The 25,147-nt window shown below is 34.4% G+C and overlaps 1 pseudogene; it reads right to left on the bottom strand.

Annotated features, from left to right (window-relative positions):
• Positions 1-24,116: 24,116 nt before the first annotated feature.
• Positions 24,117-24,597, bottom strand: LOC141516023 (cofilin-2 pseudogene; annotated as a pseudogene).
• Positions 24,598-25,147: the final 550 nt, after the last annotated feature.

Genomic DNA, 25,147 nt, shown 5'->3' with positions numbered 1-25,147 from the left:
TTAGAGTTCCCAGGACAAAGTAGTCAGAAAGCAGTTCAACTAACTAGGAATAAGACATGATCACACAAAACCTGGCTGCTTCCTCTATAAATTAGGGAAGATTTTACAAGGCAAAAGATATTCTAAAAGGCAAAAGATATAATAGGCTTATAAGCGAGAAAAAATTTACTCTGAAAGCTAAGTATAATTCTAAATTGAAATAAAAATATCCATGGATAGAAGAAAGGATTTTAATTATTCCTGGCTTAAAATGATGGGTAAACTAGGCAGAACAATTGATCAAGTAATATCATTACTAAATTGAAACCTACTCCCCCAAAATAATCAGGAAAGAGAAACAAGAATGAACATGATAAAAATATTTATGACATTACATTTTTATTGTATAAAAACATTGAAAACTAAAGGGTATACCCATCAATTGAGGAAAAACTAAATAAATTAAGATTTATATGTTACATTATATTTATATATTTCATATATATGTGGAATACATGATTGCAATGAAATGTTATTATGCTATACAAAATAATGAAAAATATGATTTCAGAGAATCCAGGAAAGAATTACATGAACTGATGCAGAGGAAAATTAGTGCAACAAAGAAATTAATTGATACAAAAGTGTTAACATGGTAGAGGAAAAAAAATGAATTTTGAAACACAAGAATGCTAAATAAGCAATCATCAAATATGACTCCAGAGCATTGATGTTAATACATATTACCCATCTACTGATAGAGAGAAGTTGATATATTTCTGGACATGGTCAAAGTGTAAATTTGTTTGGCACGACTATATTTATTAGTTATAGGATTTTTTTTAACTCAAATGTGTGGAAAGGGAGAATTATGTTAGCTTTATCTATTAAAAATAAAAGAGTCAAGAGTTCTAAAATCAGTTATCAAATAGGTTAATCTATAGAGATTTTGGATTTTTGGATTGTGATGGATTATATAGAGTGATCAAACACATTAAATTCAGCAACAAAATGGTGAGACATAAGTAAAGTGAGGATGATAGTGATAGTAATGGACAGTAGAGCTAGTCAAAAACTTCTAGGCTGATACATAATGGAATTGAATCTATAATAGCCCCTGAAATTCCAGTTTTAGGGAGATGGAGGAGAACAAAGAATATAAGGAGAAAGTGAAGGTGGAAGAGTTTGACATAAGGAGTTTGACATGCCCCCCCCTTTAATATATAGAAGAGAAGGAAATTCAGAAGGAAACGCTGACAAAGACAGTTTTGAAAGCAACAGATTATGTCAGATCATTTTAGTATTTCCATCAAAGTGGTTTCTCTTCTCTTGTCTATTCTTTCTAATCTGGTGGGAATAAGACTCCTGTGGTGGTTCTTGGCCTTCATTATCAAAGAAAACTAAAATGACATCACTTTGTTAGAGACAAATGACATTGTGCCCAACTGGGGCTGATCAGAACAGTAGGAGCTTGGATTTCTCTACCATAGGTCAGGTACAAATAATGCAGATGAAAACTTACAGATATCATGTTTCTCTTGAGCTGCTTCCATTCTGCCTTCCTTACTGAAGAGCGCATGCCATGCTGGGCAGTCCGGAGCCGATGTCTCCCATGTCACACAATCAATTGTAAAGTTTTTAAAAGAGACCTTCAGCAGGGGAAGCTAGGTGACAATGTTCACCAGTCCAGGAGTCAGGAGGACCTGAGTTCAAATTCATCATTAGCCACTTAATAATTACCTAGCTGTGTTACCTTGGGCAAGTCATTTAACTCCACTGCAAAAACAAAACCTGAAGAGAGACCTTCAGGGTGTCCCTAATGTGGCCAGAGCACAGTAGTTGTACTCTCTGTAATAATGTTGAAATGATTTACATTTTAGTTTGAGAAAGGGCCTCAGTATCTGTTGTCTTCTCTTGCCAGGTAATCTTTAGAATCTTCCTAAGACCATTTAAATGGAAGTGATTCAGGTTCCTGACATGGCACTGGTGAACTGTCCAGGTTTCATAGGCCTATAGAACAACGAGGCCAGGGCAACAGCTCTGAAGACCTTCACTTTAGACTGACTACCAAGTGCTATGGCAAAAAAAAATAAGGACTATTTCACTTTTTGCTACTGTTCCCAAGTCAGTGCAGTGTATTTATCTTCAAAAAAATACCAACCTCCTTCCTTCATCATCATTGGTTTGTGAATTTTACTGAGGTCATAAATAGTCTGAAATGTGATTAGCCCATAAGTAATGGACATTGCAAAAAGACTTCTAATCACTCCTTTACACACACACACACACACACACACACACACACACACACGAGATTTGTGGAAAAGAATGCTTGCTCCATTGCTCCAGGGAATCGGGAGAAAAAGATTTTTGTGTACGATGTCTCTCCTTACTCTAGATCCATCTCCATTCAGTCATGTTCTATACACCATTACTTTTTCTAATTGCTCAAATTTCTAGTCCCTGTCTTATGGGAATTTCTTCCTTTTTGTCATGTTATACACAGTTGTTTGAATATTGCCTCATTAGACTATGAGTTCCTTGTAAACTGGAACTATCTTTGGTCTTTTTTTTTTTAAATATCCCAAAAGCCTATAGTGTCTGGCCTAGAGTAGGTACATAAGTAACACTTACTAACTCATTGACTCATAACTTGACCAACAGTCAAAACAGTTCCTCTGATGGCTTCTCCTTGTGGCTTCTCTCTCCTCCTACTTTAATGCATACTCCACCATGCCCTGAAATCTTGGCTTTATTTGTGTTCCCCACTTATTGCCAGAGGCATTGATGAATCCCCATATTTCCTGCTACTTTGGCAGGAAAAACATGGAAACAGCACATCTTGAAGTTAGTTGAGGAGTGCCTCTCCTCTTCTCTGTCTCCTGGCTTCCCTGCATCTGGCCCTCATAGCCTTTTGGCAGGAAGAAGTCCTTTTAAAGGTCAAAAGCTCTCAGAAATTTAGGAAACTCTGGGTAAATGGTTGTGGGACATCCGGCAGGTACTCCCATTCTGCTTGGTCTCCATGGCAACTTCCCTGCAGGAAGGGGAAAAGGGGAATATAAATATACTATATATATATATATATATATATATATATATATATACGAAATGTGACTTCTAGAAATGATTATGTTATATAATTTAGCTTAATAATAAATGCTAGCTTATAACATAATAAACTGGCTTAGTAGACAATGAAGTCCTATAAACCTGTCTTCATCTCTAATTTTATCTACAATATGGAGAGGATGTGAAATAAATGTACATTTTTATAGGAATATATTCCTCTTGGGCAAGGTTTACTAATACCATTAAAAAGCATTGAATAATTCTTACATCATCAAGGAATGGAGTTGAAAGAGGCCTAAAGGGATCACCCTGTTTTTCCTCTGTCTTTAGGCAGGAAAGAAATGTTACATTTATATATATGTGTATATATATATATATATATATATATATATATATATATATATATATATATACCATTGTGAATGCTATTAGAACAAGTGACTATTATGTCCCATTGAAAAAGAACAGGAGGGGCTAGATGGGGTCTTTGCAAGTAGAAGTAGTCATTAGAAGGAAGGAAAATCTTATTAACTTGATAATGAGGAGAGGAGAGATGAGGAATTATTCTCTCAGGAGAATGCTAAGACTATATTAGATGCAGGTGCAGAAATGGATTAAAGACATGGACCAGGGGAGGTAGATGACAACTAGAAGTAAATTTTAACCAAATAATTCCATGAAAATTGCATTTCACATTAAGTATTTAGGTCCTTTCCTTCTTACACATTCCCACTGCTATAGCTGTAGATGGTCTTAAATATTTCAGGCTTGTAATTCTGTAGCAACTTAAATAGTGCCTCCATCCCTCAGTCAACAAACATTTATTAAACAGCGAAAGGAAGGTACCCTTCTAAGTCCTGAGGGTACCCAAAAGAGCAAAAGATGTTCTCTGCCTTTGAAGACCTCACAGTGTAACAGGGAAGACAGCAAGAAAGAAAAAAATCTATTGTTGTGGTTTGTCTATCTTTTGTTTTAGAGGGATGACCAATGATATCATGGGGTGAAGTCTGCTTGGGTGCTAATTGAATTTAAGTGAGGCAGAGATGCACATTATCTCTTAAGGAGTCATTGAAGTGCAGTGTTAGGACAGAAGGCAAGATGACTGGAGATGGTCAACGATGCAGTGGATGATTTTGAGCTCTTTGATAGCTGACCAAGCTCTAAGAAGACCACAGCACTTATTTCAGCTACCTTCATGGACGTCGGAACAAACTGTTCTCATCTGCCCATTTCATTGGAGAAATCTTCGTGTGATTGAAGTAGAAATTTCCATAACTCACTGATGGGTTTGAAGTTTGTTGGTTACCCTCAAGGTGGTCTAGCCCATCTGTGAAGAGGGTTTTAGCAGGGTGTGCTACTGTCCATACATATAGTATATACTGGAGCCATGCGGCTTCTTCTTGTCTCATGGGACTTCTTCATGGGTGAAAGCAGAAGTATCTTTGGCATATTTTTAGTAAATAGTAAATGCTTCTTCATTGATTGATTATGTCTGTAAGACAGACACTTGGAAATGCCAGGAAGCATATGTACACAGCTTTGGCTGTGTCTAAATTAGATCCAGTCTTCTCTCTGCTAATTAACCCTGTACAAGTATGCCATTTCTCAATGACTAGGCCCCCTGTGGAGTCCCTACTTTGTTTTATAGACCCAGTAGAAAGGAGTGACTCCTAAGAGGCAAAGCAAGGATCTGTCTCAGTGCTGTGACATAATCACTCATCATCATTAAGTTGTGAATAAATAGACAAATAGCCAGGACTAGGCAATCAAGTGGCATACTGGATGGGGCACTGAATCTGGAATCAGGAGGACTTGAGTTCAAACTCCATCTCAGACACATCTAGCTGTGTGACTCTAAAAAGTCCCAACTTCTGCCTGCCTCAGTTTCTTTAATTGTAATGATGTTTATTCTGAGAACATAGTATGTTCTTTTTCTCAAGATGAGAAGAGTATACCAGACTTTCTGTTTACTAATCTATATTGAAATGGAGTCCACTAATAGATTTGAACTCATGAAAATGAGTCTTCTTGACTCCATGCTTGGGACTCTATGCACTGAACAACTTAGCTGCCCCTGTTTATACATATCCACAAGCACATAGATACATAAACATAATATGCATATATACACACACACATATACACACACACACACATATATATATATATATTATATATATATATATATATATATATATATTTATATTCACACCCAGATCCATATTCTTCTTATTTTTTCCCCAAACCTTTTTCCCTCTTCTCAATTTCATTATTTCTGTAAGAGGTATCACCATGGTTCTTATCACCTAGGTTGGAAAACTTGTAGTTACTCACAACAGCTCGGTTTCTTTCACTATACACATCCAGTATTTACCAAGGCTTATTGCTTTCAACTAGCCAAAATCTCTTAAATCTTCTCCCTTCTCTCCCCTAGCCACCTTTATAGTTGAACATTTCATCACCTGTTTCTTAAATTATTGCAACAATCTCTTGTCTCATGACTTCAAGTGTCTCCTCTCTTCAGTCAATTGTCCTTAGAGTTGACCATATCTAATTTGTTATATATGATTTCTTTGTTGTTTTTTGAAGGAAGGCACTGGCACTTAGAGTACTTTGTCAGGGCCTAGAATTTTTGTATCAACATATTTGAATATAATATTGCATATATTTTGGACCATGTAGAAAACATATGTAGCAAATATAACCTGGCATACTTTCCCAGAACCATATAGGCTATGTTACTCCCTTAAGATTCCAGAGAGAAATCTTGAAGGCTTGGAGTATTTTTCTTTTCTACTAATATCTACTAAGCCCTGTGGTTGTTCTCCTTCCCATCATGAGATGAGTTACTAGCACAATAATCTCAGAAACATTTACTTCAAAAATACAGCAAAAACAAGCATATAAACATCCATTCTCACAATTCCTTAGGGATATACCTAAGCTTTCCCCTCACCACAGTGGTCTCTGGGAGTATGTTCAGAAATTAGGAAGCTCAAACTAGGATTCATCTGGCAATTGCATTACACCTAGACATGGATGCAGAGGGAAGCAGCATGCACCAAACTAAGTTCTGTTTTTGCTCTATCTTTGAAGACAGATCTCTGAAATTGTTGTGTTAGCAACTGATTCCTAATGAGAAATGGAGAAAAAGAAGAATTACCAGTTTGATGAAACTGCAGAAGTGAAAAAATAATGTAAATTCATGTTTGAGATGATTGGGGCCAGGTTGCATACAACTTGAACTATTCAGTGAATTTTTAACTTCATATTAGAGATACTAGGAAGTTAATGGAATTTTTGAACAAATTAGCATCACAATAAGATATATGACAAAATCCCTTTTGCAACTCTAATCAGCTGAAGGGAATCTGTGTGACCTGAAATTGCTTAGTGGTTGTCAAGACCTGCAGGAACCCTGAAATATTAGCCAATGGCACTTTGGGAATGCTACTGATTGAGCTATCCTTTGGTCAATGTGATATAACTATGAATCTATAGTAGTATAGAAATGGGGAAGCCTGGATAGTTCAAGTTGTTATGGAGGACGAGGAGTTGAATGGAGTTCCTTCATGTTCTGCTACCAGAAAAGTCAACACATACCAACATAAAACTGAAACACCAATTTTTCTTCTGCCAGGCCTGCTTTGATATTGATGATACCAAATACTAAATCTGAAAAATCACACATAAAACAGATGGAAGATATGAATGTTTTTGTTAAATGTTAGTACTACAAGAGATCTTACTAGTTCTAGAAAAAAGACTCTGTTTTTGTTCTGTTTTTGGTCACTGATAGGCTCATTTTCAGGTTATATAATATTATATTACAGATCTCTGAAGACCAATCCTAAGAATTACCCTACTAAATAAATACTAAACAGAAATCAGATAAAATAAGTATGTATGTATATATATATATATATATATATATATATATATATATATATATATGTATATCTTGAGGAGTTATTTAAATAGGAAGAGGCACGGACTTTAGAATCTGATGGCATTTAAAAATCTATACTTAGAATCGAGAAAGCTTCTCCAATAACAAAAGAGATGACAAACATGACTATATTCCAATGATTTTGAAAAGGAGATGGAAATTCTTTGTTATATATGATTTCTTTGTTGTTTTTTGAATTTTGAATTTTACAATTTTTCCCTTAATCTCACTTCCCTCCCTCCACCCCCTCATAGAAGGCAGTTTGTTAGTCTTTACATTGTTTCCATGCTATACATTGATCTAAGTTGAATGTATTGAGAGAGAAATCATATTCTTAAGGAAAAATAAACTATAAGAGACAGCAAAATTACATAATACGATAACTATTTTAAAAAATTAAAGGTAATAGTCTTTGATCTTTGTTTAAACTCCACAATTTTCTTTTTGAATACAGATGGTATTCTCCATTAGAAATACCCTAAAATTGTCCCTGATTGTTGCACTGTTGGAATGAGTAAGTCCATTAAGGTTGATCATCATCCCATGTTGCTCTTAGGGTATACAATGTTCTGGTTCTGCTCATCTCACTCAGTATCAGTTCATGCAAATCCCTCCAGGCATCCCAGAATTTCCCTCCCTTCTGGTTTCTAATAGAACAATAGTGTTCATGACAAACATATACCACAGTTTGCTAAGCCATTCCCCAATTGAAGGGATTTTACTTGATTTCCAATTCTTTGCCACCACAAACAGGGCTGCTATGAACATTTGTGTACAAGTGATGTTTTTACCCTTTTTCATGATCTCTTCAGGGTATAGACCCAGTAGTTGTATTTCTGGATCAAAGGGTATGCACATTTTATTGTCCTTTGGGTGTAATTCCAAATTGTAAGGAGATGGAAATTCTTAGTATCAAATTCTGAAAAATCATTTTCAAATTGGTCCCATGGAAAATTAAAAAAAACAACCTTGTTTTTGTTTTAATCATTTTGAATCAATTCACTCTTCAAAGGTATCTGAAAGCATATAAAACATTTCCTTAACTGAAAAGCAGTATACTCAATAGCAATCTTCATAGAGAGATTGTTGAGGGGAAAAATGAAAAGGTCTAAGAATACTCCAATCAGTAGGCATCAAATATCACTATTCCAAAAGCTTGAGAAAATTCTTTAAACCTGTACTGGGAATCATGTACTATAGAAAATTTAGAGAGATTCTCATCTGACTAAAAGGTAGATATAGATAGATATGGATCAATAAATATAGATCTAGGCAACTAGGTGATACAGTGGATAGACAGGTTGCCTTGGAGTCAGGAAAACGCATCTTCCTGGGCTCAAATCTGGCCTCGCACCATTTATTAGTTGTATGAGACCAATTAACCTATTTTTGCTTCAGTTTTCTCATCTGTGAAATGAACTGAGAATGAAATATAAACCGCTGAAATATCTTTGCCAAGAAAATCCTAAATTGAATCACAAAAATTAGACACAAGTAAAAAAAGTGACTAACAAAACATAGATATTATTATATAGATACATGTGAGATCTTTATATAGAGAAATTGAGAATGAATTCATTACAAATTCTTGGGAGTCTTAACCAATAACTAGAAGGAAAATTGAAATATTAAGAGTGATACAAGGAATCAAAACAGCAAGAAATATATAGGCAGATAATAAAAATAATAAACTTAATAGCTTAGAATATAGATTTGGGAAGCAAAAAATCCCTTAAAGGAGGAGTTGGAAAATTTCAGGTTGAAAAGAATCCAGCAAAAGAAAAATATATTTTTTTAGGTTTTTTCAAGGCAAATGGGGTTAAGTGGCTTGCCCAAGGCCACACAGCTAGGTAATTATTAAGTGTTTGAGACCAGATTTGAACCCAGGTACTCCTGACTCCAGGGCCGGTGCTTTATCCACTGCACCACCTTGAAAAATAGCCACCCCTTGAAAAATAAAATTTTGATCAAAAGCACATGTACCTAAAATATACAGTGAAAAATAGAAAGTTGTTGCAAATTTTAGCTTCTTTAGTTTCCCTAACAAATGAAAATTGGCTGGTATAATTAAATTCATTAATTACTGATTCATATACATCACACTTATCCATGAATTCCTAGCAAAGTATTTTACCTGCTTCCTTTCTGAGGCAAATTTGGTCACAACTGGTTTCAGAGAAGATAAAGCATATTTATTACCTGGTAACTAAGTGACACAGGGAAGGTAGGGGACACCATATTTCATAGAGCACTGGGTCTGAAGTAGGAAGACTCCCCTTCTTGAGTACAAGTCTGATCTCAGACACTTCCCAGCTGGGTGACCAAGTAACTTAACTTTGTTTCCTTCAGTGTCTTCATCTATCAAATGAGCTGAAGAAGGAAACGAAAAATCACTCCAGTATCTTTACCAAGAAAATCCCAAATGGTATCATAAAGAGTCAGACACATTGAACAACAACACATTTATTGCCAGAGGATAAAAACATTTGTGTTGCTTTCTTATATAGATCAATTTTATGTTTCTTCATTTAAAGCATTCACCATATTTATCACTTCAAAAAGCATCTCTAAATAAATAAATAAAAGGAGATGCACAAGTATATTTTTCCATCTACAATGTGACTATATGCAGGCACAAAAGTGAACAAATATTTATGTATCTGTCTTTCTCTCTCTGTCTCTCTGTCTCTCTCTACATATATATATATATATATATATATATATATATTTGAATTCCCATCCCTCCTGGTTTCTAATATATATGTATATATATATATATATATATATATATGTATATATACTTTTCCTACATATTCCATATATATGTATACTGACCCATACATAAATGGGCAGAAGTACTAAAAAAGGAAGGACCCAAAACTACCAAGTGACAAAAAAGCAACTGTTAAATTTGGTGATTAATCCACAAGACACCGTGAGAGCACTTTGCAGCACTTTTTTTTAAATTAAAGATTGTATTTATTTTGAGTTTTGAGTTTTACAATTTTCCCACTAATCTTACTTCCCTCCTCTCACCGCCCCCACAGAAGGCAATTTGCCAGTCTTTACATTGTTTCCATGGTATACGTTGAGTGTGATGAGAGAGAAATCACATCCTTAGGGAAGAAACATAAAGTATAAGCGATAGCAAGATCAGACAATAAGATATCAGGTTTCTTCCTAAATTAAGGTAATAGTCCTTGGTCTTTGTTCAAACTCCACAATTCTTTCTCTGGATACAGATGGTATTTTCAATTGTAGATAGCCCCAGATTGTCCCTGATTGTTGCACTGATGGAATGAGCAAGTCGATCAAGTTTGATCATCAGCCCCCTGTTGCTGTTTGGGTGGACAGTGTTTATCTTGTTCTTCTCATCTCGCTCAGCATCAGTTCATGCAAATCCCTCCAGGCTTCCCTGAAGTCCAGTCCCTCCTGGTTTCTAATAGAACAATAGTGTTCCATGGCATACATATACCACAGTTTGCTAAGTCATTCCCCAATTGAAGGACATTCACTTGATTTCCAATTCTTTGCCATCACAAACAGGGCTTCTATGAATGTTTTTGTACAAGTGATGTTTTTACCCCTTTTCATCATCTCTTCAGGGTACAGACTCAGTAGTGGTGTGATATTGCAGCACTTTTAGCAATTATCTCAAAGCCTAGGACTCAGTTTCACACTATGGTTCAGTCAAATATTGAAGATCTATGAAATAACTAAAAACTTAGTGGAAAATTGCTAGAGTATTCAGGAAAAATGTATTTTATTTAAAATGTTCACTAATATAATAACCCCGAGAAAAGCTACTATGTACAAGACTTTTATGTCCTAGGAAGATTTTATGTTAATTATTGTTGTACTCAGCCTTCAATCCCTTGTCATGATTTTTGAATAAAATTGAATATGACTTTCTAGTCCAAGAGGGAATGGTACCCAAGACTCATATTAAGTGAATGATGGACATTAATGGCATCAATTTATAAATATATCTCAACAGAAAGGGACATTAATATCTATCATGGACCTTTCCCCCAATTATGTCAATATGTTCATTTAGACTTAATAATTGTAAAATTCTTAAATATGCCAAAGAAAAATAGAAGCTGATGACTTTATACTCTAATTCAATGTTCAAATTGAACCAATGGATAAAGGCATTACTTGCACATACCTTGGTCTTCAGGCAAAATATCTCAAGTATAAGGCCATAACAGGAAAAGCTAAGGCAACACATATTGCAAAATACATGAGCCATTTTCACCTACTTAATTCCAGCCTTACTGTATAATTTTGGTTTTGTAAAATGGACAACAATGGACCTAGAATATGTTTAAAACAGTTACAGTGTTAAGGAATCCTAGGTTTAGTTTCAAGGAAACTTTAGAAAGATTAACCCCTCTTCATTTAAAAGGAATAAAAAGATTGATAGATGCTTTCAGAGCATATTTCTTTTTCTTTTTTTCAAGGCAATGGGGTTAAGTGATTTGCCCAAGGTTATATAACTAGGAAATTATTGTCTGAAGCTGGATTTGAACTCAAGTCCTCCTGACTCCAGGGCCAGTGCTCTATCCACTGAACAACCCAAGAACATATTTTAAGCAAGTTAAAAGATTTACATAAAACTTTGGAAATAAAGCAAACTCATTTTTCAGCCAGTAAGTACTAGAGCAACATTCAAACACAGGTGTCTTGACTCTTATTTCAGCTGTATAGTCACTATTCCCATGTTATCTCTCCTACATTAAAAAATATCACAGAGTTTGAGAAGTAAAAATGGTGTATCAGCATGTAATCCATCCATATCTGAAGTCCTTTCACAAGATATCTTTAAAAATGATTATTCAACTATATTTCTATACTCTAGAAATCTTTACACTGGATGCTCAAACTGCTTTTCCTATTCATGATACATGCACTATATATCATATTTGCATATCTATGCATATATAGGCTATATATTTCTAAATATGAAATAGATATTTAGGTTGATGAATAGAGATAAAGAGCTATTTAGAATATTTCGAATGATGAAAAAATAAATACTGAGAGATATTTAGATAGATACACAGATACAAAGAGATATTTAGAAAGATGGAGGCATAGAGATATTTAGATAACTACATAAATACAGAGAAAGATGGGTACATTGATAGACAGACAGACTATGGGAGGAGATTTATCATTGATAATTCTCCAGTTGTAGTACAATTCATTTTATTGAATTCACAAGGATTTTTTGAGGGTTGTATTTATAATAGAGTGGTTTCTTACCTAGTATTTTTCTAAAAAACAATTGTTATCCAATGCATAATTTTGGTCAGTAAGTCATATCTACCTAGCTAGATATTAGGAAGTGCTAATTTTTGCTACGAGCAATGTGTTACAAAATTTCTATCATTTTCTTGGGAAAAAAACTGTATTTATCTTCACAATCTCAAGTGTAAGACTTCTGCAAATTCTAATGGTAGCAGCCTGATCATGGATTGTCAGCATACATTCTCCATCTGTATAAACAAAATCTTCACAACTCAACTATTTGTTCAACAACTCTGTGTTGACATGTTGTTGCTTGAGTTCATGGAGATGTCACCCATGGAGGACCTTTCTATTCTATACTTGGATCTTTGCTTTTTTTATAGGCTTCATCTGGAGATAAATGACTCAGTTACTTTTGAGAAAGACAGTAGTGTATCTTTTTTTGTTAGCATTCATTAATATTTTGGGAAGGAGACTTGTTAACTTGAAAGGAATTCTGCAATTCTTTTCAGCTATATTCTGGAAACAGTTAATGTTTTTTATTCTTTTTGGTTTCTCTTTCATGAGCATTTTTGGAGAAAAGTGTACTATGATTTATTAACTTTTTTAGATTCGAGGAGGGGCAGGGTGGATTCCCTCTAATTCCATTGCTGCCTATTTTACCTTTCATAAAATATAAAGTTAGACAAATATTACATAAGTTATATTTGCTCATTATGACCTAACTCCAATAACTTTCATGCTTTGTAAATTCTACTCATACTGTTTTTAATGATAATTCCTCATGTACAGTAAATCATTTCTGCACAGGTTGTCTGTCCTACACACCCTGAATGTATTTCTTCCTCTTTGCATCTTAGGATCTCTTTCTTCTGGCAAATGCATTTCAAATCCTTCTCTCCTGTTGCATGAATCTTTATCTGGTTACTTCTTGAATTTTTAAATTTGCTTTTTATTTACTTTTTGTATATTTTTGCATAAAATTATATGTGTAAACATGTTACACCTCTTCTTTTCCCTTCCTTGTCCTCATCATTTATTTATTTATTTTTTGTATAATTGATGTCCATCTTAATGTCATCAGAGGTAGCTGGTGACACAGTGGATGGAGCACTGGGTCTGAAGTCAGAAAGTCCTGAATCCAAATCCCTCCTCATATGCTTAAAGCTAGTCATTTAACCTAACCTGCATTTGTTTCCATTTTTTTCATTTATAAGATGAAAATAACTACAACACCCATATCCCATGGTTGCTGCAAGAATCAAATGAGATAATTGTAAAATTAATATTTAGAACAGTCTGGCACATAATAAACTTTATATCTCCTTCTGTCCTTAAAATAAATAGATAATCAACACCAATCTCAGGACCTGCTATTTATTAGATGTTTGTTGATCTCTTTGGGGTATACAACCCATATATAGATAAATAAATGCAAGTAGGAATTCATAATAATTTCAAAAAAGAGCAAATTCTAACAAAAATCTGGTGGGTGAGGTGCTAACACTTGACCTTGAGTAACCAGTGGCAGCAGAGCTATGCTTTAAAGGAAACCTCAAATTCTAAGAGAGAAGTGGATATTCACATGACATATTCACATGACAATCTACATATTCATTTTTTCTTCTTGATTTTTTTATTAAAGATATTATTTGAGTTTTACAACTCCCCCCCCACAATCTTACTTCCCCCCTCCATGGAAAGCAATCTCTCAGTCTTTACTTTGTTTCCATGTTGTACCTTGATCCAAATTGAGTGTGAGGAGAGAGAAATCATATCCTTAAGGAAGAGACAAAAAGTCTAAGAGATAACAAGATTAGAGAATAAGATATCTGTTTTATTCTAAATTAAAGGGAATAGTCCTTGAACTTTGTTGAAACTCCACAGCTCTTTATCTGGATATAGATAGCACTCTCATTTGCAGACAGCCCAAAATTGTTCCTGATTATTGCAATGATGGAATGAGCAAGTCCTTCAAGGTTGAACATCACCCCCATGTTGCTGTTAGGGTATACAGTGTTTTTCTGGTTCTACTCATTTCACCCAGCATCAGTTCAAGCAAATCCCTGCAGAAATCTCTGAATTTCCCTCCCTCCTGGTTTCTAATAGAACAATAGTGTTCCATGTCATACATATACCATAGTTTGCTAAGCCATTCCCCAATTGAAGGACATTTACTTGATTTCCAATTCTTTGCCACCACAAACAGGGCTGCTATGAATATTTTTGTATAAGTGATATTTTTACCCTTTTTCATAATCTCTTCAGACCCAGTAGTGTTATTGCTGGATCAAAGGGTATGCACATTTTTGTTGCCCCTTGGGCATAGTTCCAAATAGCTTTCTAGAAAGGTTGGATGAGTTCACAGCTCCACCAACAGTGTAATAGTGTCCCAGATTTCCCACAATCCTTCCAACAATGATCATTATCCTTTTTGGTCATATTGGCTAATCTGAGAGGTATGAGGTGGTAACTCAGAGAAGCTTTAATTTGCATTTCTCTAATAATAAATGATTTAGAGCATTTTTTCATATGGCTATGGATTGCTTTGATCTCCTCATCTGCAAATTGTCTTTGCATATCCTTTGACCATTTGTCAATAGGGGAATGGCTTTTTGTTTTAAAAATGTGACCCAGTTCTCTGTATATTTTAGAAATGAGTCCTTTGTCAGAAACATTAGTTGTAACGATTGTTTCCCAATTTACTACATTTCTTTTGATCTTGATTACAGTAGTTTTGTTAGTGCCAAAGCTTTTTAATTTAATGTAATCGAAATCATCTAATTGGTTTTTGGTGATGATCTCCAACTCTTCCTTAGTCATAAACTGCTCCCCCTTCCATAGATCTGACAGGTAAACTAGTCCTTGATCTTCTAGTTTGCTTATAGTATTGTTTTTTTATGTCTATGTCCTGTATCCATTTGGATCTTATCTTGGTAAAGGGTGTGAGGTGTTGGTCTAATCTAAGTTTCTTCCATACTAACTTCCAATTTTCCCAGCAGGTTTTATCAAAGAGAGAGTTTTTACTTCTTGATTCTTATCTGTATTTTTCCACATGTTCTCCAGCAAGTCTCCTTCTATCATGATAGGAATCTTCCTCTCAGTCTTCAGATGTTGCCAATAGAATTTTGGACTATCATTTGTCTTCGGTTGGTGTATGGAACAGCTAGCTAGATTGGTGGGTAGAGAGCCAGACCCAGAGTTAGTAAGACCTGAGGTTGAACCTTGCTTTAGACACTTACTAGCTGTGTGACCTTGGGTAAGTATTATAACCCATCCCTCATCTAAAAACTGAACAGAAGAACTTGTCAAGACACTCCAGTATCTTTGACAAGAAAACCCCAAATGGGGCAGCTAGGTGGGGTAGTGGATAAAGTACCAGCCCTGGAGTCAGGTGGACCTGAGTTCACATCAGACCTCAGACACTTAATAATTGTTTGTGTGTGTGTGTGTGTGTGTGTGTGTGTGTGTGTGTGTGTGTGTGTATATGTGTGACCTTGGGCAAATCACTTAATTCCATGGCCTTAAATAAATAAAATAAAAAAGAAAAGCTCAAATGGATTCATGAAGAGTTGAACATGACTGAACAACAATAACAAACCCATCACCATAGGTCGCATATGCTCTTCAGGAAGATAACTTTGAGAACTAAAAAGAAAATGCATTGGAATGGGGAGAGACTTGAAACAGAGGAAGTGGCAATCAGGTTATTGCAATAGCTCAGTTATGAGGCAAGGAGGGCATGCATTAGGCTGGTGGTGGTAGTCTCAAAGAGAAGAGGACGTATCTAAGACATGTTACAAAGGTAAAATCTATGGAATTTGACTATACATTGACTGTGGGAGGAAAGGTAGTCTGGAGCTGAAGTTAACACCTAGGTTGATAATGTCTACCCTCATAGACCTTACATCCTGATTGCTATTGTTCAGTCATATCTGATCCTTTGTGATTTCATTTGTTGGTTTCTTGGCAAAGATCCTGGAGTGGTCCACCATTGTACAGATGTAGAAACCAAGACAAAAAGGGTTTTGTGACTTGCTCAGAAACACACAGCTGGTATGTATCTGAGGCTGAATTTGAGCTCACATTTTCCTAAGTCTAGAACCAGTATTCTACCCATTGTTCTACCTGACTCTACATTCTAATAAGGAAAAAACTATATATATATATATATATATGTATTATAAATTATATATACATATATGTATATATAAATAGATATAGATCTATAGATATGGATAGATATCTCTCTCTCTCTCTCTCTCTCTCTCTATATATATATATATATATATATAGAGAGAGAGAGAGAGAGAGAGATGGATATATATAGATAGATACATACAGACAGACAGACTGAAACATACTGTTTTTTACTTTCTTTCATTTTTTTGGTTCAAATCCTTTTTTTTTTTGTATAAAATGACTGATAAGGAAATGTTTTATCTGATTGCCCAGGTATAACTTGTATCATACTGCTTACCATCTCAAGGAGGGCAGAGGGGCAAAAAGGAGGGAAGGATAAAATTAGGAACTAAAAAACTTTTTTTAAATGTTAAAACTGGTTTATCTTGCAATTAGATAATTGGATAAATATTATTTTAATAGGAAATTGAAAATGGGGATGAATGAAATTTGGCAAAGGGTGGATCCAGGATCCATGGTGTTTAACCTGGAAAGTAAGGCAATCTTGGAGACCTGGGTATTCTCCTTATATGGAGGCTCTTGGGTAGCCACCCCACCAGAGGGTGAGGCCACTGGACCAGATCATATTTTCTATTTGAGAATTCCAAGGCTGCAGTGCACATCCTAACTGAAAAGCTTTTGGGCATGACAGAGAAAATCCAGAGTGTTGCTTGGAGATTATTGAGACACATTCCAGGATAGCATCTTTTGAAGTAAGCAGGACATTATTTATTCCCAAATCTTTCTATTTCTTTTTCCTGTGTCATTTGACTTTATACTGCTTCTCTATTCTCACCCCACCCCCTTCATCCTATTCTAGGTCTGTACAAAGTGATACTGAGAACAAGCAAAATAGTATTGATGCAAGCCACCTACAGGTCAGAATTTCATTAATAATGAAGCCTTTGTATTCTCCCTGTGTGGTCTGCCATCCTTAGGTATCACAGCTGTGAAAACAGTCTACTTTTCCCGTGGTTAGATACCTATCTGGGAGCCTGGAATAATGGCAGAATTAGAGCCTCCTAGAATGTAGGGAGAGCAGAAAATTACAGTGGGTGTGTTACTACTTCATCCTGCTAGGAACACCTAACCTTTCCAAATCTGCCCTCTAACACACATCTAGAAGATTTGGTCCCTTTTCTTTTTTTTCCCCTCAAAGGCATTTTCTCTTCCAGGTTTTTTCAAGACCACATACATGCTCTCTTTTATGTTTTCAAATTCAAGTATGCACCTTTTGGGTCTTAAGACTGGAAAATGACAAGTAATAAGGCTAATCCCACCTTCATATAAGAGCCCTCTGTGAAGAGGTCCATTTCTAAGGCACTGCTGTTAGAGGGATCATTTCAGGGTAGTCTGGCATTTTATTTTAATCAAATATCCTTTCCATTTTTATGCCCCCACAGTATGAGTTTGTGCTCAGATGGAAATATTAGAAAATCAAAACATGCACATTGGCACTTTATAAAGGAAGAAAAATCTAAATTGCTCTCCAAGAAAGTACAAAAAGACCACTTGAGCCAAGACATTTAGAAGAAAAATTGACATTATCTAATGTTGCTGCCCCTGGGGATTTGGGATCATAGCATTTTAGGTCATATAAAACCAGAGATTTTGATTGGACCTTTGAACTTATATGTTCCACCTTCTCATTTTATAGAGAGCTTAAAATAATAATAATAATAATAATAATAATAATAATGATATAATAGTGTAGATAATTATATATATGCAGAAACCTAGAGAAATAATGTGTCCTTCCCAAAGACTTATAATGATTTAGAAACAGTTCCAAGTTTCAAATTCACTTCCTCTGACTCCAAATTCAGAACTTTTCATTCTAATACTTTTGCATTTTTGAAATTGGTCACCACATCTCAACTGATTTCTTATCCTAGAACTTCTCTCAATGTGCTTGTCTTCTCATCCTGGAACATCCTCTGCCATGCTGCCCTCTTCCTCCCATTAGTGAATTCCTTCTGGGTGGTCTTCATTTTAGGGACAACTTTGAAGGAGAGCTACTGGGTGAGGAAAATATACTACATGCAACAGGATTATATTCAAATATATACAGGGTTTTATATATTATATATATATATATATATTTATGTAGAGATTATCTATCTATCTATCTATCTATCTATCTATCTATCTATCCATCTATTCAGAGAGAGAGAGAGAGAGAGAGAGAGAGAGAGAGAGAGAGAGAGAGATTCCAAACAAATACATTTACAAAGAGACAGACACCTGAGGAAGGAAGCAGCTTCAAAGAGCATGACCTAGCCAAAAAGCAGAGAAGAAAATCAGGCTTTGAAGAGTGGTATTCCTAGGAACCCAGTAAGGAAACCTAAAGGGACAATACCCCCCAGGGTAACTGAGTAAGGATCTACAAATAAAGAGAGGACTTTCAGGGCCTTCAGATATTAGGAGTTGTGATTTTCTTTTGCTACACATATATCTTACTTGAGGTTTTCATACTCTGAGCTCTCTCCTCTCATGGAAGTTAAATTTTGGTGGAAGAGTATATGTACCATATTTGTTGATCCAAAGATTTTTTTCCTTTTTCTTATTGTGATAACATCTGAATGCCTATATTAAAGCTATTTGCTAATTGTTAATGGGAAGGAATGGGAGGTTATGGTGAAGTCTCATGATCTTAAGTTTTAGGAATGTAGATGAACAGGGTTGCATCTAGAATCCAGCAAAAAAGTGTGAATACATTGAGACTTTAACCCAGAATGGAAGAAAAGTTGAACAAAACCTAGTGATATGGTGATCTTGCCTCATTAAAAATAGTTATAATTTACTGATATTTCTTTGTCAAAATGGTTTATGACCTTATTTGTGTTTTCTATAACTAATAATTTTTAGAAATGGAAATTTTAAAAAAGATTTTGTTCATATGATTAGTCCTGAACCCATGAATAAATCTGAAATCATCCCATTTTCCCATATGCAAAAATTGAAACTTAGAGAGGTTAAATGGCCGATCTAAAATCCTAAAGATGTAGACGATATATAGCAGCATGTTTTTGTAGAAGCAAAAAAGTAAAAAAAAATATGTCCATCAACTGGGGAAGAGATAAACCAGCTGTGGTACATGAATGAAAAGAAATGTAATTTTCTATAAGAAAAAATACTAAATATAGAGAAGCATGGGAAGATTATTATTATGGACTGAGCTAAAGTGAAGTTAGCAGATCCAGAGAAATAATTCACACAGTGACTATGACAACATAAATGGAAAGTACAGTGGTAGTAAGTCAATAAAAAATTATAAAAGTATAAAAACTAAGATTGATCCCAACAAAAACATAAGAGATGAAAGATTCCCTTCCCTTTTGGCAAAAGTCAGGAATATAGGTACAGAACATCATGAATGTCAGAATTTCCATACATTTACTATGTATTGAGATAATAGAGCTGATTTGGCCTGTGATCTATTCCTACACATTCTCAATGCAGCAGTGCTCTGATGTGGTGCCATAGTGGCTCTCTTCAAGAAAGAGTGGTATAAGTACCTCATGTTTCTTTTTGGAATTTGACTTACTTCCCCACCCTGCTCTCATACTAGTAAGGATAACTTATCAGATTTAGATCACCCCCACACTCTCAGGATCAGAAGGGTAACCCTCCTCTTGAGGGATTCCCTACACATTTTACAACTTCTTGAGCCATATCTCATGTTTATTTTCTCTATATTAATAGCCATCATAATAATGGAATTTTGAACATAGCCATTTGCTTAATAATAAAGCAGAATAATATTATAAATCCAGTAATACTAAATCAAATAATCACTCTTAAAGGAGAAAGTGGCAGTTTAGTTTAAATCAGACAACTGCCAAACTCATCACATTTGGCTCTGCTGGATCAGTCCAACCAGTCATTCACACATTCAAATACTGTCCCACCAGAGTAGAGCTCACAGCAACATCATTCATACTCATTCTTGAAGCCAACTCTCATAGATGTTACAGCAGCTGCAACCCTGCTTCTTTTCTTTCTCAAATCAGAAATGGCACCATAAAGTAGGAAGCCCTTACAGAAAGCTTCACCTTCCCCAGAGCTTTGTTTCTAATTTCCGTGCATTGCCCTTAGTTTTATTCTCTGTCATTGAGCAGAACAAATTCTAAACTATAGATTTTAAATCAATGATGTAGCAGAAACCCCATTCTTTGATTGTGCATCTCTCCTTGGTTTGAGAAAAAAATCACTCATATGATATTTAGGATAATTTAGCAACCTAGCTCCTTCACAATGCAATCTTACCTAAAAAACTGTTAAACTTTAAAAGTATAATCTTAACAAATAAAATGGAAAGCAACATTTTTTTAAGTTCACCTAGGCACAGCTAGTATACCCTGCATGTACAAACTATAAAATTAGACAAATTTTTCTACTCTCCTGACTTTCTTTTCCCCATCTGTAAAATGAGAATAATAATAATAATGATAATACACAAAAACTATAGCCTAGTTTTGCTGAATAGAAAGTAGATTCATGAAGACCTATCATGATCTTAGAGACATCAGAGATACAAAAGTCCTAGAGAATTAGGAGTTTGGGATATGATTGGTCACATACTTCTCTATCATTCCAAGTGATCTGTGTTCTTTTGATTTGTAGATCCTTTTCAGTCTTTTGGGGGTGCACAAATAGACAGAGGAGACTTAAACTGAAACACCAAATCCCATTCATGCTTATCTATTGGTCAAATTCCATACTTGCTTACATATTATTATAATATTCTTCCCCCCCAAAACCTGAATCTGACCATTGAAATTCAAACCTCTTCAGCAATTCTATTTATAAGCAACACTAACCAATCCTGTTTGTCTTTGACATTTTAGTCCCTAAAGAGAGAGACACTGTTCTATCCTATTTGGATCTTGAATTGCAATAACATACATTTCCTCTGGAAATTTTACTCTACACCCATAGTTTATTCATGCAGAGAAGGATTTATGCAGGTTTTCGTTATTTTAGACTCTGTCTGTGAGTGAGTGTGTGTGTGTGTGTGTGTGTGTGTGTGTGTGTGTGTGTGTGCTCCTGTGTATTTATTTTGGATTAGTAGTATAAACAAAAAAATCAAGAAATTATTAAAAAATATATTCCTCACTGGAGGTGATGATGAAGCTAGATTTACCATGGAAAAAAATGCAGATTCATTTCAGAATAGAGATATTGCTTCAGGGTTTTTAGCAAATATTTAAATTCTATACCTTTTCTTTGGATTTAAAATGGGATTAGTGGTAGATAGGAAAAGATATGCATTCAAGCAAAATAGAAATATTCTCTGTTCAAGGATAGAAGTATAGATTTTATTGTAGAGTGGTTGAATGGAATCTCTCTCCCCCTCCCAACTCCAGGGTTTACAAGCTGACATTCAAATGGGCACAGAAATGCTCCTTAATACGGGATAAAAACACCATCTTGAATGTCACAACACAAATCTTAAACCTAAGCATGAAATTTTAGGCAGTTGGTTTAAGAGTCACATCCTTTTACTCTCCAAGATTTTACTTATATTTTAAAGATGTTATGACAATGATAAACTGTGAACACCTGGCAAGCCATCATTGTTGATGACAGATGGCTGCATAAATTTAAAATATATATATATATATATATATATATATATATGTATATATATATCCTCAATTGGAAAAGCAATTAGTCTTTATGAGAGCTATGGAAGGGTGTGTATTTTTGGACTTTTTGGAAGTTCAGACTCATGAAGTTGAACACAAACTAACCTTAAATTGGACGATTAAGATGCTCTTCAAAGCATTTTAGGTTTTTAATCATAGTTGCTGAAATAATAGCCTAATGCAAAAATAAATCATTGGAATATATATATATATATATATGTATATATATATACATATATATATACACACACACACATATATATATATACATATATATGTTGTATATAGTCACATATATTTTATATATGTGTGTGTTTTGGGGGGGGTATATGCACACATACATGTATATTTGCCTAAATTCTTAAACCATGGAACATTTTTTGCATTTTTACAGTAAGTGAATGGTATCTGCATTAATAGTATATTCCAGGAAGGGTTTTCAATTTTCTGTTCTATTCAGCAAATATTCAGAAGCTCTAATATGAATTTCTGGCAATCCAGATAGCTAATCTAAATGTACTTGGCATTTTCTGGCTTCAGTTTTCCTCAGATTATAGGATTTAGCAGTGAAAGGGAATAACTCTAAGAGTCACCTAATCCAGTTGTCTAATTTTATCAATGAATTTATTGATGTTTAGAGAGTTAACTAATGTAAAGTCATCAGTAGATACATTTGCAACATTTAAATGTTGTTAAAGGGAAGGTATATTAGAGATCATGTATATTTTTTCTTTATGCTATTTCACTTAATACTAGAATTAAGAAATGATCTTAAGGAATTTCTTAAAATCATAATATCATATGACTTAGAACTAAAAAGAATTTTGGTTTTTTTGGATGATTATAACATGAGTAAAGCACTCATAATTTGTTAACCACATGTATAGAGGAAGTAGCAGGGCTGCTCTTCATTGCCCCAAATAATTGTTTCCATTTTTTTTACCCCATACTGTGTATTTTTAAATGCTAATTTAATTATCAATAGACACAAACATTTCCACATAAAAAGGAGTGTGTGGAAAACTAAATTTCTCTACTGTAGTCTCCTTTTAAAGAAAAAAATAAAATTTTAAAAGAAAGGAGTGTAATTCATTATTTGCTTATGTCTCTACATTGCTTCTTTTTCTTCTGCAATAAGTCACAAATTCTATTGCAATGTGCCTAATTTTGTGGGGGTTGGGAGTTTGATCTCAAAAGCAGCATTCCAGTTGATTCTTTTTTCATCCAGAAATTGTCAATGCAACTATGTTATTTAAAATATCTTTAGTTTTGGAAGACTCATATGGTAAACACTTAACTTCTATTCCTTTTCTGTAGTGCACATTCAAGAGAAAATAAAAAGACATGACTATTTCATTTAGAAAGGTACATAGATAATAGTAATGAACACTGAGGTTCTACAATAATTTGATGACAATTATGACAACTTAATTGACATTTCTTTTTAAAAAAAAACATTACAAAAAGTGCTTTCAAGACATAGTTACACATTAAATATATGTAAATTATATATATATACACATATATGATATTTATACATATATCTACATAGATAGTTCCACCTCTCTATCTCACAATAGGTATGTTTAAGGTGGGTTATGTGTACAAAGCACAAGAACTAGAGGAACTGCCATCAAGTATGAATTTAAGGTATACTGAATGAAAGTTAGCATCTGACCATGCTTTCATGACATTCAATTATCTAGCTCTTTGCAGTTTTTAAAGCTATTCATAGTGATTATCATGTTCATCTTACTTTTGCAAGGGATGGTTATCATGCCTTTGTTATGGCTAAAATTGATGTGAAGGTATTCTTTGGATTTTCCATGTAAGTTTCAGGATACAACTGTTTAATGGCAATCACAAGGTTGCTTAAATTATTGAAATTATTAAATTATTGAATTATTAAATTATTGAAATTTCCTTTATGTTTTCTAGGAAGGTATGCTAAAGGATAAAAACTTAATACTATTCCAACTGATGGAGGTGCAAATCTTAAAGCTACTTCCAGATGGCATTTCATTCTCATTTTATAAATATCTTTCTTCAAATGAAACTACTACATTGCCTCGCAGTTTTTCTGCATGTGTTGAATGATCCTTAATATCATCTAAGCCATTTGCTTGCCAAGTTAATACATGCAAATTTATTTTTAATGGCATCTTTAGAAGGAGCTTAAATCATGTTGCTTTTTAAAGGTACTCATTCAGGAGCCTAGAATATAAATACTAAAAAGTCTTCTTAGATTCATTTGTCTTGTATGCAGAATCATACAAAGAACATCGGCAATTACTCTGAGATAACAACTTCAAAAAAGATGTGTAGGGGTTCTCTACAGGGTCACCCAAGACCTGCTTTGCTTTCTCTACAATTATTTGTTTTTTCATCACTTATATAAAATAAAACTACTTTCTTTTTTTTCATAATCTGCGCTTGTATAGAATATTTCCTTACTTTCATAGCATTAAAAACTTTGATTGCCTTATCATTCACAGTTACTCCAAAACTCATGGCTCCTAGGAAGGTAAAGCCTCTGGCAGCAGATACTCATTCACTAGTCCTGGGGAGACAAGGAGGAGGTGAGAAAAAAGAGACGACTCTTCTATATTGTTTCTTGGGGGCATTAAAATCAATTTGCATTTAATATATCTGACTATTCCCAAACTCAGCAATTCTACTCTTCTCCCACTCCAAAAAGAAACCCTTTGAGTCACAAATGTGTATATTACAGCAAATCAAATCGGTGGAATGTGCAGGTCTCCTATTAGATATGACATTTTGCACCTCCAGGATATTGCCCTTTACAGCTGTAGGATATCACCATTTGGCAAGAGGTAGAGATTGCTTTTTTGATTAGTGGTGGGAAGTCTTTCATTACTGTTTCCCTTCATGTTACTGTCACAGCTGTCAAATAAATTTTCCTTCTGATTCTACTCATTGTATTTTTTCATCCTTTTGTATATCTTCTCAAAATTTTTCTGAATTTTTCATATCTGTAATTTTCTTATGGTACAATGATATTCTATTACCTCAATATATCACAACTGCTTCAGTCATTCCT

The sequence above is a fragment of the Macrotis lagotis genome, chromosome 3 (genome assembly GCF_037893015.1).
Source record: "Macrotis lagotis isolate mMagLag1 chromosome 3, bilby.v1.9.chrom.fasta, whole genome shotgun sequence".
Taxonomy (NCBI): Eukaryota; Metazoa; Chordata; class Mammalia; order Peramelemorphia; family Peramelidae; genus Macrotis; species Macrotis lagotis.
The sequence above is the reverse complement of the archived record's forward strand: the minus strand, read 5'-3'. Positions and strand labels throughout refer to the sequence as shown.